At 28.8% G+C, this 11,364-nt stretch overlaps 1 non-coding gene across 1 annotated transcript; it reads left to right on the top strand.

The window, feature by feature from the left end:
- The first annotated feature begins 1,117 nt into the window (after nucleotides 1-1,117).
- LOC109791168 (uncharacterized) lies at nucleotides 1,118-3,589 on the top strand. Its single transcript, XR_014434611.1, has 2 exons — nucleotides 1,118-1,913; nucleotides 3,106-3,589. It is a non-coding gene; the product is annotated as an uncharacterized LOC109791168 (transcript).
- The last annotated feature ends 7,775 nt before the right edge of the window (nucleotides 3,590-11,364 follow it).

Here is an 11,364-nt window from a genome sequence, read left to right as displayed (position 1 = left end):
ATATATATATATATATATATATAGAAAATACGTCATGTTAAAATATAAAATTTATTTGGTTAAAAAATCCGTCTTTAAGCCATTAAAAAGCCTATTAAATTTACAAAATGAGCCTATTTAAATAAAATAAACAAATATTTATTATTATATCAAAATTATTATAAAGTGTTAAAATTATACTTTTGTTGTTTATCTTTATAAATATTAAAGATTTTAACTTATATAAAAAATAAAATTTTATAATTAAGTTTGTTTAGAAATTAATAAATTTATGTAGTATATAAAGATCTCATTACAATATTTATTTTAAATAAGTTATATTAGACAAAAGAAAATGATTAAAATATATTATCAATATCATATTAAATCTTAAAAATATTCTTATATCATAAACAAGTCACATTCAAATTTTACAAAATCAATTAGCATATTCTTACTTCTATATTGGTGCTAGATTATTACAAATTAGACTTTTAAACATATTTAATTGTAGACCTTTAAAAATATCCATGACAAATAAACATGTCAAGTTAGATATATATGGTGAAGTTCTAATACCAAAAAGAAAAATATGGTGGGGCTCAGGTCAAGTAAGATCTAGCTCATTATATCTAGCATATTTCCATCCTATTCCCGTTGACTAATGTGGCATACACGTCCAATTTTAGCACAGGTTATTTCAACATATTATTAGACTTAAAAGTAAATTTTAAAGTTAAATTTTTAAAAATTAATAATAATATCTTTTAATAAAAAAATAAAAGTTTAAATATATTTTTAACCTTTCAAATTTAAGATAAATTTATTTTCAATCTCTCAAATTTAAAATTGATCTTTTTAATCTAATATTTCAAAAAATCTTACTTTAGTCATCATTCTCAAATTTTATTAAAAAATTTGTTAAATACTGTTACATTAAACCTATCTACCTATATTTCTAATAATAATATTATATCTATATGATATATAATTATTTTAATTAATTACTTTCAGATATGTTATTGGTAACCTAAGAAACTAATTGATACAAGACTTTTAAAAATTACAAGACTAAAAATAATAATTTTAAATATGAGAAACTAAAAACAAGTTTATCTTAAATTTAACGAATCAAAAACATAAGTTAAAAATAAAAATATTTTAGAGATGAATCTTAAAAAAATAATTATTTTTATATATCTTGTAGGATAGATATTTTAAAAATATAAAAAGTGACTTTTAAATTGAAAAATTTGAAAAAATTATATAATATTAATTTGAAAGGAATTTAAAACAACTATGTTAGTCTCTTCCCCAAACGGGCAAGAACACATGAACCCAATTTGTTTTGACAACGTATCAAGGATTCAAGCTAGATGCTTCGTCGAGCTACTCGCGTTACATCACAAGTACATAACAAATTTTCTACATTACCATTCAAACAAGAATCCAATTTGAAAACGACAAGCATTAATTATCCCAGTAACACGTACCCACATAATCCAAGAAAAATGAAGAAATTTCTAAGAGCCTCTTTAAGCACGTAATCTAATAAAAATATAGAGGAACAATTCGAACACATTGAAACCAGCGTACACAAACTCGTTCAAAATGGATCACATTTGAAAATTCTAATTTCATCAAACAGTTTCTCCCCTTGTCTCTATAAATATTGTCCACCACCACCACAACCATAACACAAAAGAGAGCACAGAGATTGCAGCATACAAAATCAGGAAGAAAAAAAAACATGGCAAGAAACATGGGTTTGAATTTGATAGGGTGTTCCATGGTTGCAATGATTTTCATAATTGGTGCGACTGAAGCAACGGATTATATTGTTGGTGACAGCTTTGGATGGAACGTTCCCACCAACGAGAGCTTCTATATAGATTGGGCTAGCAACAAGAGATTCTTCGTTGGTGACACACTATGTAAGTTCTAGTCTGAGCACATTCTCATCCAACTAATCAAACCTCATTTATTTATTTCACCACAAAAATATGTTTCATCCCTTAATTTGTATACTAAAAAATGTCATTTATTAACAAAAATAAATATTATTAGAATATAATTTGTGATAAATGACAAGGAAATAGTTAGAATTGAAAGTTCATATCTGTTTATATCAAATTTTGTTAAAATTGAACAACAACTTAAAAGTAATCAAAGTGTTCATATTTTATTATATTTTGAAATGTATATTTAATTTGTTATAATTTATTGTTTGTTGTTCCCATCAATCAAATAAAAAAAGAATTTCTATGAGAACGACCAATCACAGAATTTAATTATATATTATACTTTATAAAATTTATACTTTAAAAAATATATTACGTCAATTTTATTTTATAAGAATGAAGTATCAAATTATCTTGAATTAATATAAAATTTTGTATATATATGACCTAAGAATAAAAAACTTTAAATCTAACAGTTAGATTTATAAAATTCACATTTAATATAAAGTTATTTAGTGATTTAATACTTAGTAAAAGTTAAACCGGTGTTATTATAACCTTCATCTTACAATATAATTAGAATTTTTGTTTAATTAATGATCATATGTCCCATAATAATGTAAAGTAATTTTACACATGTTCATCATCAATTATATAGATATTACAACTTTTTACTTATTTGTTATAAAAGTTAACAATTTATCATATTGATAGTTTGTGATAAAATAGCAATGTAAAACTATTTTATTTTATTATTACAGCATTTATTTTTCTTATATTTAACGTATGAATAACATATATTATTCTTCCATATTAAAGGAATTAAATATAGGAAAATTCTAATGTTATTTTTTTTCTATAATCTCTAATTACATAAATGTATTAATCATTGATTGTTAATTTTTGAGATACTACTTTAAATATATTCATAAATAAAAATATATTATCTTTAATTAGTATTAATTTATAATCACAAATTTTGTAAAAGATTTACAAAATTTGTGAATTTCAATAAATGTTGGTTAATAATAGAGTGTTAGAGTGCATATGAATAATATTCGCTCCCTCTTGTTTAATATATATATATATATATATATTACATTTACATTAATGTAACCATAGGTGGTTGAACTAATATTTTGACATTGTGGTGGCTATGGATCAGTTTTCAACTGGAGTGGAGATCATACGGTGGGAATTGAGAGAGATAGTAGTAATTACGAGAATTGCAACACAAGCGCAGTGGGTAACCTAATTGGAAGCAGTTTCCGATACACTCTTCTTGAAGCTGTGCCTCAATACTTCATATGCACTGTTGGGAATCACTGTGTGAGAGGACAAAAGTTCAGTATCAACGTTGAGTCTCTAAACTCTGATGCACCCACTTATCCTCAACCTGGTTCCGATGCTTCCACACTCTCTTTTGGAATCTTATCTGCATTCATCTCCTCCTTCGCTCTCTACGTGGGCTTATATATGTAGATCTTTTCATTCTTCTCATTCTTTATTTATTGCCTTATTGGGTTTAGTTTCAATAAATGTTGTAACATGTTGTCGATCAGTTTAAGTTTGCATAAATAATATTGGATTGCTATAATATTCTTACGGATTAACATGTCTATTGGGCACCGTTAGTTTTTTTATATTAATTAGTGTCTTTTGTTGAGAAATATATATATATATATATATATATATATATATATATATATATATATATATATCCTAATATAACACCAGCTAGATAGTTTACGATGAAGTCATGAAAATGTATATAAGTTGAATTAAATTTTATCTCACAACGTATGTAAGTAATGTAAAATTTTGTACATGCTCCCTCTTCTTCCTCGTGCTTGGTTGCTAGTTATTAGTTTGATTGTTGTGAGCTTTGCTCGCGTTTTGTAAAGAGCTTTGAACAACAACAAACAAGAACCAAATAGAAATGGACTAAATTGTTGTTTATTAAATTTCAAATGATGGCTATTTATAAGCCTTTACAAAACAGGAGAAAACTTGTAAGCAATTAGACAACTAACTACGTGGTAAATCTAAACAGAATTGAATTAAATAAATTATTTGTACTATCCTTAAAAATAGACAACTTATTAATAAAATATAAACAACTCCTAAATTAAGGGACTTAAATCTTATCAAAACCTTAAACTAATCAATGTAACTTAGTTTACTTATAGTAATTCTCACACTTCAAGTAAGCCTCTATGTTTTTTAAACTACTTCAGCTTGAGAGATTTAATTAAAATATCTACAATCTATTCTTGCAAATCACAATGAACTAGACAAACTACTCCTTCATTAGATAAGCCCCTTAAGAAGTGAAATCGAACTCCAATATATACTTACTTCTATTTAAAAATTGGATTTTTGAACAATTTGATTGTTGAGATATTGTAACATAAAATGGTTCACTACTAGAAAGACATTATTCCATGTCGACAATTTTACATCGATTTTGTCAAAAACAATGTAAAATTAAAGTGCAATTGCAATTTTGTAATTAAGTATGAAATTTTAGCATATTTACATCGATTTAGAGTGGGACCGATGTAAATGAGTGTAACACCCGAGTTTTCATACTTTTTATTGAGGGTGATTTAGTAATTTTCATAAAATTTATTTAGGGTGTTTTAGTAGCCTAGAACGGGTCGTTCCCAAATTGGAACGGGCCGTTCCAAGCTATTAAAAAGTTTGATATTTAGTAGTCTAGAACGGGTCGTTCCCAAACTGGAACAGGCCGTTCAAAACTACTAAAATGGTCTATAACCCTAGTTGGGAACGGGCCGTTCTAGTTTAAGAACGATCATTCCAAACATGGATGTTATGTGTAAAAACACAACCCTAGAACAGGTCGTTCTGGTTTGAGAACGGGTCGTTCCAGATGTGAATTTTACCCATGATGAATGAGTCCAGAATGGGCCGTTCCGGATTTAAAACGGGTTATTCTAGCCACTCCTAACATCTATAAATAGCAGACTCTGGCACTGCATCTGGACACACTCTCTAAAAACCAAGGAGAACCAAGAGAAGGAGATCAACCAGATTCTCCTCTAGCTTTGTCTTCTGCTTACCCAGGTAAGGGGGGAGTGAGAAACCTCGTTCGAGGATGTGGGAATAATTGTTGGGTAGCTGGATTGACCCCCAATCCCTTGTATGATGCATGCTTCTAGGAACAAGCAAAATATAAATGTTTTCTATTTTGTCTTTTGATTGTTCTGTTGTATTCCTTGTTGGATGTGATGTATGAATATGTGATTAATTTTGAAAATAAACAAGTTTTGATATGAATTAGAATGCTCTGTGGGCTCTTGTGCGAAACCCTATGAGGAATAATTATGAGTACGACTATGTGAAATATGAACAAATGAGAGACATGATGTGAATGAGAATGTGAAACGTGATGAAATGAGATACGACATGAAAATTCCATGACAAGTGAAATGCTGAGTCAATGAAATAATGAATGTGTGACATGCATTGTAACACCCTAGTTTTCAAAAAGGTTATTGTTATTATTATTATTATATGGTATTTGATCATAATTATTTTAATAATTATATAGAAATATTATTTTGGACAATTATTTTGTACGTATTAAATAAGTATTTTTATTAGTATTTTTAAATAAATATTTATATGTTTTAAGAGAAGATTGATTTTATATGATATTTTGTTATTCAAATTTATTATTATATTTTGGGTAAGAAATATATTATTATTATAGAGGAAAAATATTTTATAATATACATGTATTTATTTTATTTAATTATTTTGAGGAGAAAGAGAAGTGGGTTAGAAGAGAAGGAAAATGGGTTGGGTTGACCCAGCTCAATAGATTAATTTTAAGAAAGGAATCAGGTAGTGTTAACCCTATCTGCCTCATTTGCATTCTGAGGGGTTAGAAAAAAAAAAGAGAGGAGAAACAAAGAGCTCTAAGGAAGAGTACTCAGGAACAATCTTAGATCTCACCAAGACCATCCGTCTTCTGCTCATCCAGGTAAGGGGGAGTGAGAAACCTCGCTTTGGGTGTGGGATTATATGTTGGGTAGTGGGATTGGCCCCCAATCTTGTGTTTGTTGCATTTTTTGTATGCTTATGTATGAGGAGTTTTTCCCAATTGTATCTGTTTTGCCTATTGTTTTCTTATATGTAATTAATCGTATGAATTGAGATTTCTATGGGTTCCTATGGGAAACCCTAAGGGAATGCATTGATAATTGTAAGAGGCAAATTTTAAATGTTTTCTGTTTTACCTTTTGAGTTTTCTGTTGTGTTTCTTGATATTTGCTGAGTGTAAATATGTATATAATCTTGAAAATAAACAAGTTTTGATATGATTTAGAGTGATCTGTGGGTTCCTGTGAGAACTCTCTGAGAAACAGGCAAAATACGAATATTTTCTGTTTTGCTTTCTGATTGTTCTGATGTATTCCTTGTTGAATGAGATGTATAAATATGTGTTTATTTTTGAAAATAGATCAGTTTTGATATGATTTTGAGTACTCTGTAGACACTGTGTGAATATGATGAGATGATGTGAAAAATGATGATTATGTGAATATGATGAGATGATGTGAAAAGTGATGACTATGTGAATATGATGAGATGATGTGAAAAGTGATAATGAGACATGATAATGTGATATGGGAATGAGAAATGATAATGAGATATGAGAATGCATAGAGTCTTGAATGACATGCATCATTTGCATAAGTGATTTAAGGGTACGATATGGAATACACCGCCAGAGAAGGCCCCCTAGTGTAAAAGCTTTGGGGATTAGTCCTTGGGGATAGCTCGGTTTGGAAGTCCAAGTCTCGCCCATTGTGTGCATGGGATGTATCTTGCGCGGCTTAGCTATCCCGACGAGACTCTGGTAGTATATCCTTCTAGTGAGAGTGCGCAGAGGGCGTGACCCGGCATGTACTCCTAGACTACTCTTCGTGTATTGCTAGCGGCAATATGCCATGTGATGTTTTACTGGCGCCACATGCATGATAATATGTAGTCCGTGTCCATGCATATGCATTCTTAATGTTATATGATAAAGTGATGGTTTATGTCTTGGATGAGTGTGATGTTATTATTAATTTATCTATGTTATACTTATTTTGTTTGTGTTTGGCTATTCGGCGTATATTTCTACACTGTGAGCCAGAGTGAGATGTTTCTCACTCCCTTTTCTTGTGTTGTTCTGTTTTGACTGTTATACAGGTGATCATCAGCGTGAGGCTGAGGATGTTGGTGATGAAGCTTAGGCTTCTATGTTGGGTTTTGCTCTGATAGGACATGTGACATCGGGACATAGATAGAATTAGTTTAAAGATGTTCTAATTAAATTATTTTAGAAAATTCAGTTTTATTTCTTTGTAATTTTACCGGCATGTTATTTGGATTAAGTTTATGAATGTGAACTCTTTACCCTTACGTGGCTGGAAATTTGATTTTTAATGATGAATTTTTTTTTAATTTTTTATAATTACTGTATATGTATGTTGGGGTAGAGGGTGTCACATTAAGTGGTATCAGAGCCTGGTTGATCCAATCGACCGTGTGTGTTATGTGCTTATCATTAATTATAAAAAATATAAAAAAAAATTAAGTATGAAATTTTAGCATATTTACATCGATTTAGAGTGGGATTGATGTAAATGAGTATAACACCCCAGTTTTCATACTTTTTATTAAGGGTGATTTAGTAATTTTCATAAAATTTATTTATGGTACACTACTACAGGATGTATTATCTACATCGGTTCTAGAAGGTAATCTACATCGATTATAAAACCGATGTAGAATAGAGCGACTTAGAAATACAAATACTTCTACATTAATTTTGAAACCGATGTAGATTTGTGCATAATCTATATCGATTTTGCTGACAACCGATGTAGATTTGCATACAAATCTACATCGGTTGTAAGTAAAACCGATGTAGATTTTACCACAATTTTACATCGGTTATACCAACAAACGATGTAGATGTGTACACAAATCTACATGGGTTCTACTAGAAACCGATGTAGATTGCATTTTAAAAAAAAATGCTTCATTTATTTTTTTAGATTCTTTCTGGTTACCTGTATAAACATATATATATATATATATATATATATATATATATATATATATATATATATATATATATATATATATAAATCTCAAACAGAAATTGTATGGTGCACTATTCTACTCAATTGTGTTGCGATACTACATAAAAGGTGATTATTCATTTCTAGAAGATATTTAAGAAACAGTAATCTTTCCTCCGCTCTCATCATTCTAAAAAGATTCTCAAACATGTCTTTACCGATTTATCTGCTCAATCACCACACAAAATAGTGGCATAATTTTGGGATATCAAAATTGTAGTGATTCATAAAATCCACTTGGCTACAAGCAAGAAATCTTTTTCTCCTCTAGCAGACAAAAACATCAAGAGAGACAAGCTATTACTTTATTCAACAATCATGAATTCCTAACTATCAGAGTCTGAGGTTTACTATAAGCAATTCTATGTACTGAACCCAAGTACGTTAATTATCTCTATTTCGTTTCCAACCCATGTTCCTTAAATTAGCATGTATAGTTAGATACATAGTAATTTCAACAGGATGAAATATGAACAACCGAATCTTCTTCACTGATGAATTAATAACCAAAACATGATAACCAAGCTTTATTTACTTAGTTTATTTAACTTTCAAATAAGAAAATAAACTAAAAAATAAAGGCAGAAAATTGTTTTTGAGATATATTAATGTAACAATAGGTGGTTGAACTAATATTATGACATTGTGGTGGCTATGGATCAATTTTCAACTGGAGTGGAGATCATACAGTGGGAATTGAGAGAGATAGTAGTAATTACGAGAATTGCAACACTAGCGCAGTGGGTAACCTAATTGGAAGCAGTTTCCGATAGACTCTTCTTGAAGTTGTGCCTCAATACTTCATTTGCACTATTGGGAATCACTGTGTGAGAGGACAAAAGTTCAGTATCAACGGTGAGTCTCTAAACTCTGACGCACCCACTTATCCTCAACCTGGTTCCGCTACTTCCACACTCTCTTTTGGAATCTTATCTGCATTCATCTCCTCCTTTGCTCTCTACATGGGCTTATATATGTAGAGCTTTTCATTTTTCTCATTCTTTGTTTATTGCCTTATTGGGTTTAGTTTCAATAAATGTTCTAACATGTTGTCAATCAATTTAAGTTTCCATAAATAATATTGGATAGCTATATTCTTTCGAATTAACATATGTCTACAGTTTGGGCAACGTTAGATTTTTTATTAATTAGCACTACTATAGGATGCATATTTTACATCGGTTCGGGAGGTCATCTATATCAGTTCTCAGGAAAAATCGATGTAGATTTATACATAAATTTACATCGATTCTCACAAAAATCGATGTAAATTTACGCATAAATTTACATCTATTCTTTAGAAAATCGATGTAAATTGCAGTTTTTTTATAAATAAAAAAATGCTTATTTTTAGATTTTTTTTGATTACCTGTAATGAACATATATACAAATATTTCAAACAGATTTTTAAATATAAATATAATGAAAAAATATTATGCATCAAGATTAACTTGGCTACCAAATTATAATAATAAAAATCACACAAACAAATTATAATATACATGCTTATATAAGTAGAAAACCATAAAAAATTAAGCACAAATAATGTCAATAATTGATTACAACATTAAGAGATAAGGAGAAATATTACTTAGAACTATTGTCTCACATAAAAATGAAATACAAAAAACCACTTCTTTCTCTTTTTTTAAAATATGATGGGCTAGAGTTGGTTGACTCTTCTTTTTCTGACTTTTGGTGACTAATTGTCGGAATTGAGGCTCCTGCTATTCAATCCAATTACTACATCTGGTGCAGTAGAACACCTAATACCAAATAAAAGCAATAAAAACTATTAACAAAAAAAAATGAACAAATAAATTTAATGTTAACGTCTTATATATGTTTTTTCTTTGGATAGAAATAAAAATATTAACATAACTTGAATTATAACATTTATATTTAAATTTGGTTACAATAATTTTTTTTTAAATATTTGCAAAATCATTGAAGATTGGTAATAACATTATAAGGGTAGAAACCCAATTTAAATATCAATAATATTAAGAAAGATAACAAATTGATAAAATGTAAACTCATGATTCTTCTATTTTTCTCTCACCTAAAACTCATGATTTTTCTATTCTTGTATTCTTACTCTCACCTAAAACTCATGATTCTTCTATTCTTCTATTCTCATTGAAAAAATTTACTATGTAAATCAAGTTGGACAAGAGTTGTATTAAGATTGGTTAGTCATGAAGGGATTTTCTGAATGAGATTGTTATTTCAAAGATCAAGGACTTGGAGATGTGTGAAGATATTTTTTTCTTTTGGTGTTGTTAAGTTATCAATGTAACAATTCTCAAAGTGTAGTTCTGAAAGAGAAAGAACTTAAGGTTCCATTTATTAAGTTGAAGTAGTAAAAAGGAAAAAAAAGACTAAAAGAAGTACAAGGATCAAAATGTACAAAAATGTGTAGCTGTAAACATATTGGATTGAGCAAAAAAAATGGTTGAAAACAAAACAAAAATCCAATCAAAATCACTTAGCAATCAATAAAATTAGTCAAGAACAAAAACCAACTAAACCACCCAAAATCTGCTAAAAATAATAGCTCATAACAGTTGCAACAACTAAAAATCTACTGAAATTTCCAAACCAAGATCAACTAGGGTCCAAAGCAGAACAACCAAATATGTTTCTATTTCATAAATCCAATTAAAATGAGAGAGAAATTAAATTAAGAATTTTGTTAAGAACTTTAATATTGGAGTAAAATATGTTTTAATTTTTTAAATCTACAGTGACACACTGGAGTTCACAAAAATGAGTTAAAAATTCATTTAAGAAATCAATGATTAGAGATGCTCTAATACTATAAATTATAATCCTTGACAATTTAAAGTGACTTATACAAGTAGCAATTCTTATGACTTTCTGGTTTCACTGAGATTATGTAACTTATTGTGCAGACCAATTAGTTGTGATGAGAGAAACTCACTGTCATGGGATCCAAATTCTCTATGTATCTGCCTATTCTGGGTCTATGTAGCCCCAAAGTTAACTTAGTGAGGTTGATATTTCTTATATAATAAGATAAGTACATAATTGTTATCTATAATTGAGAAAAAATATTGTTATAAAAAGAAAATCAAAACAATATTAACATATAGATGGATACTTCTATTTAAAATTGTTGTAATATAACTATGAATAATCAATCGAAACTCTTATTTGTCCTCAAACATAAATAAAGAACCAAAACACATGTTTACTCAAAATGATTGGTGCCTACATGAAATCTGAGCATATATGCA

The sequence above is a fragment of the Cajanus cajan genome, chromosome 6, assembly GCF_000230855.2.
Source record: "Cajanus cajan strain Asha chromosome 6, NIPB_CcT2T_4, whole genome shotgun sequence".
Lineage (NCBI taxonomy): Eukaryota > Viridiplantae > Streptophyta > Magnoliopsida > Fabales > Fabaceae > Cajanus > Cajanus cajan.
This window is presented reverse-complemented; position numbering and strand designations above follow the sequence as displayed.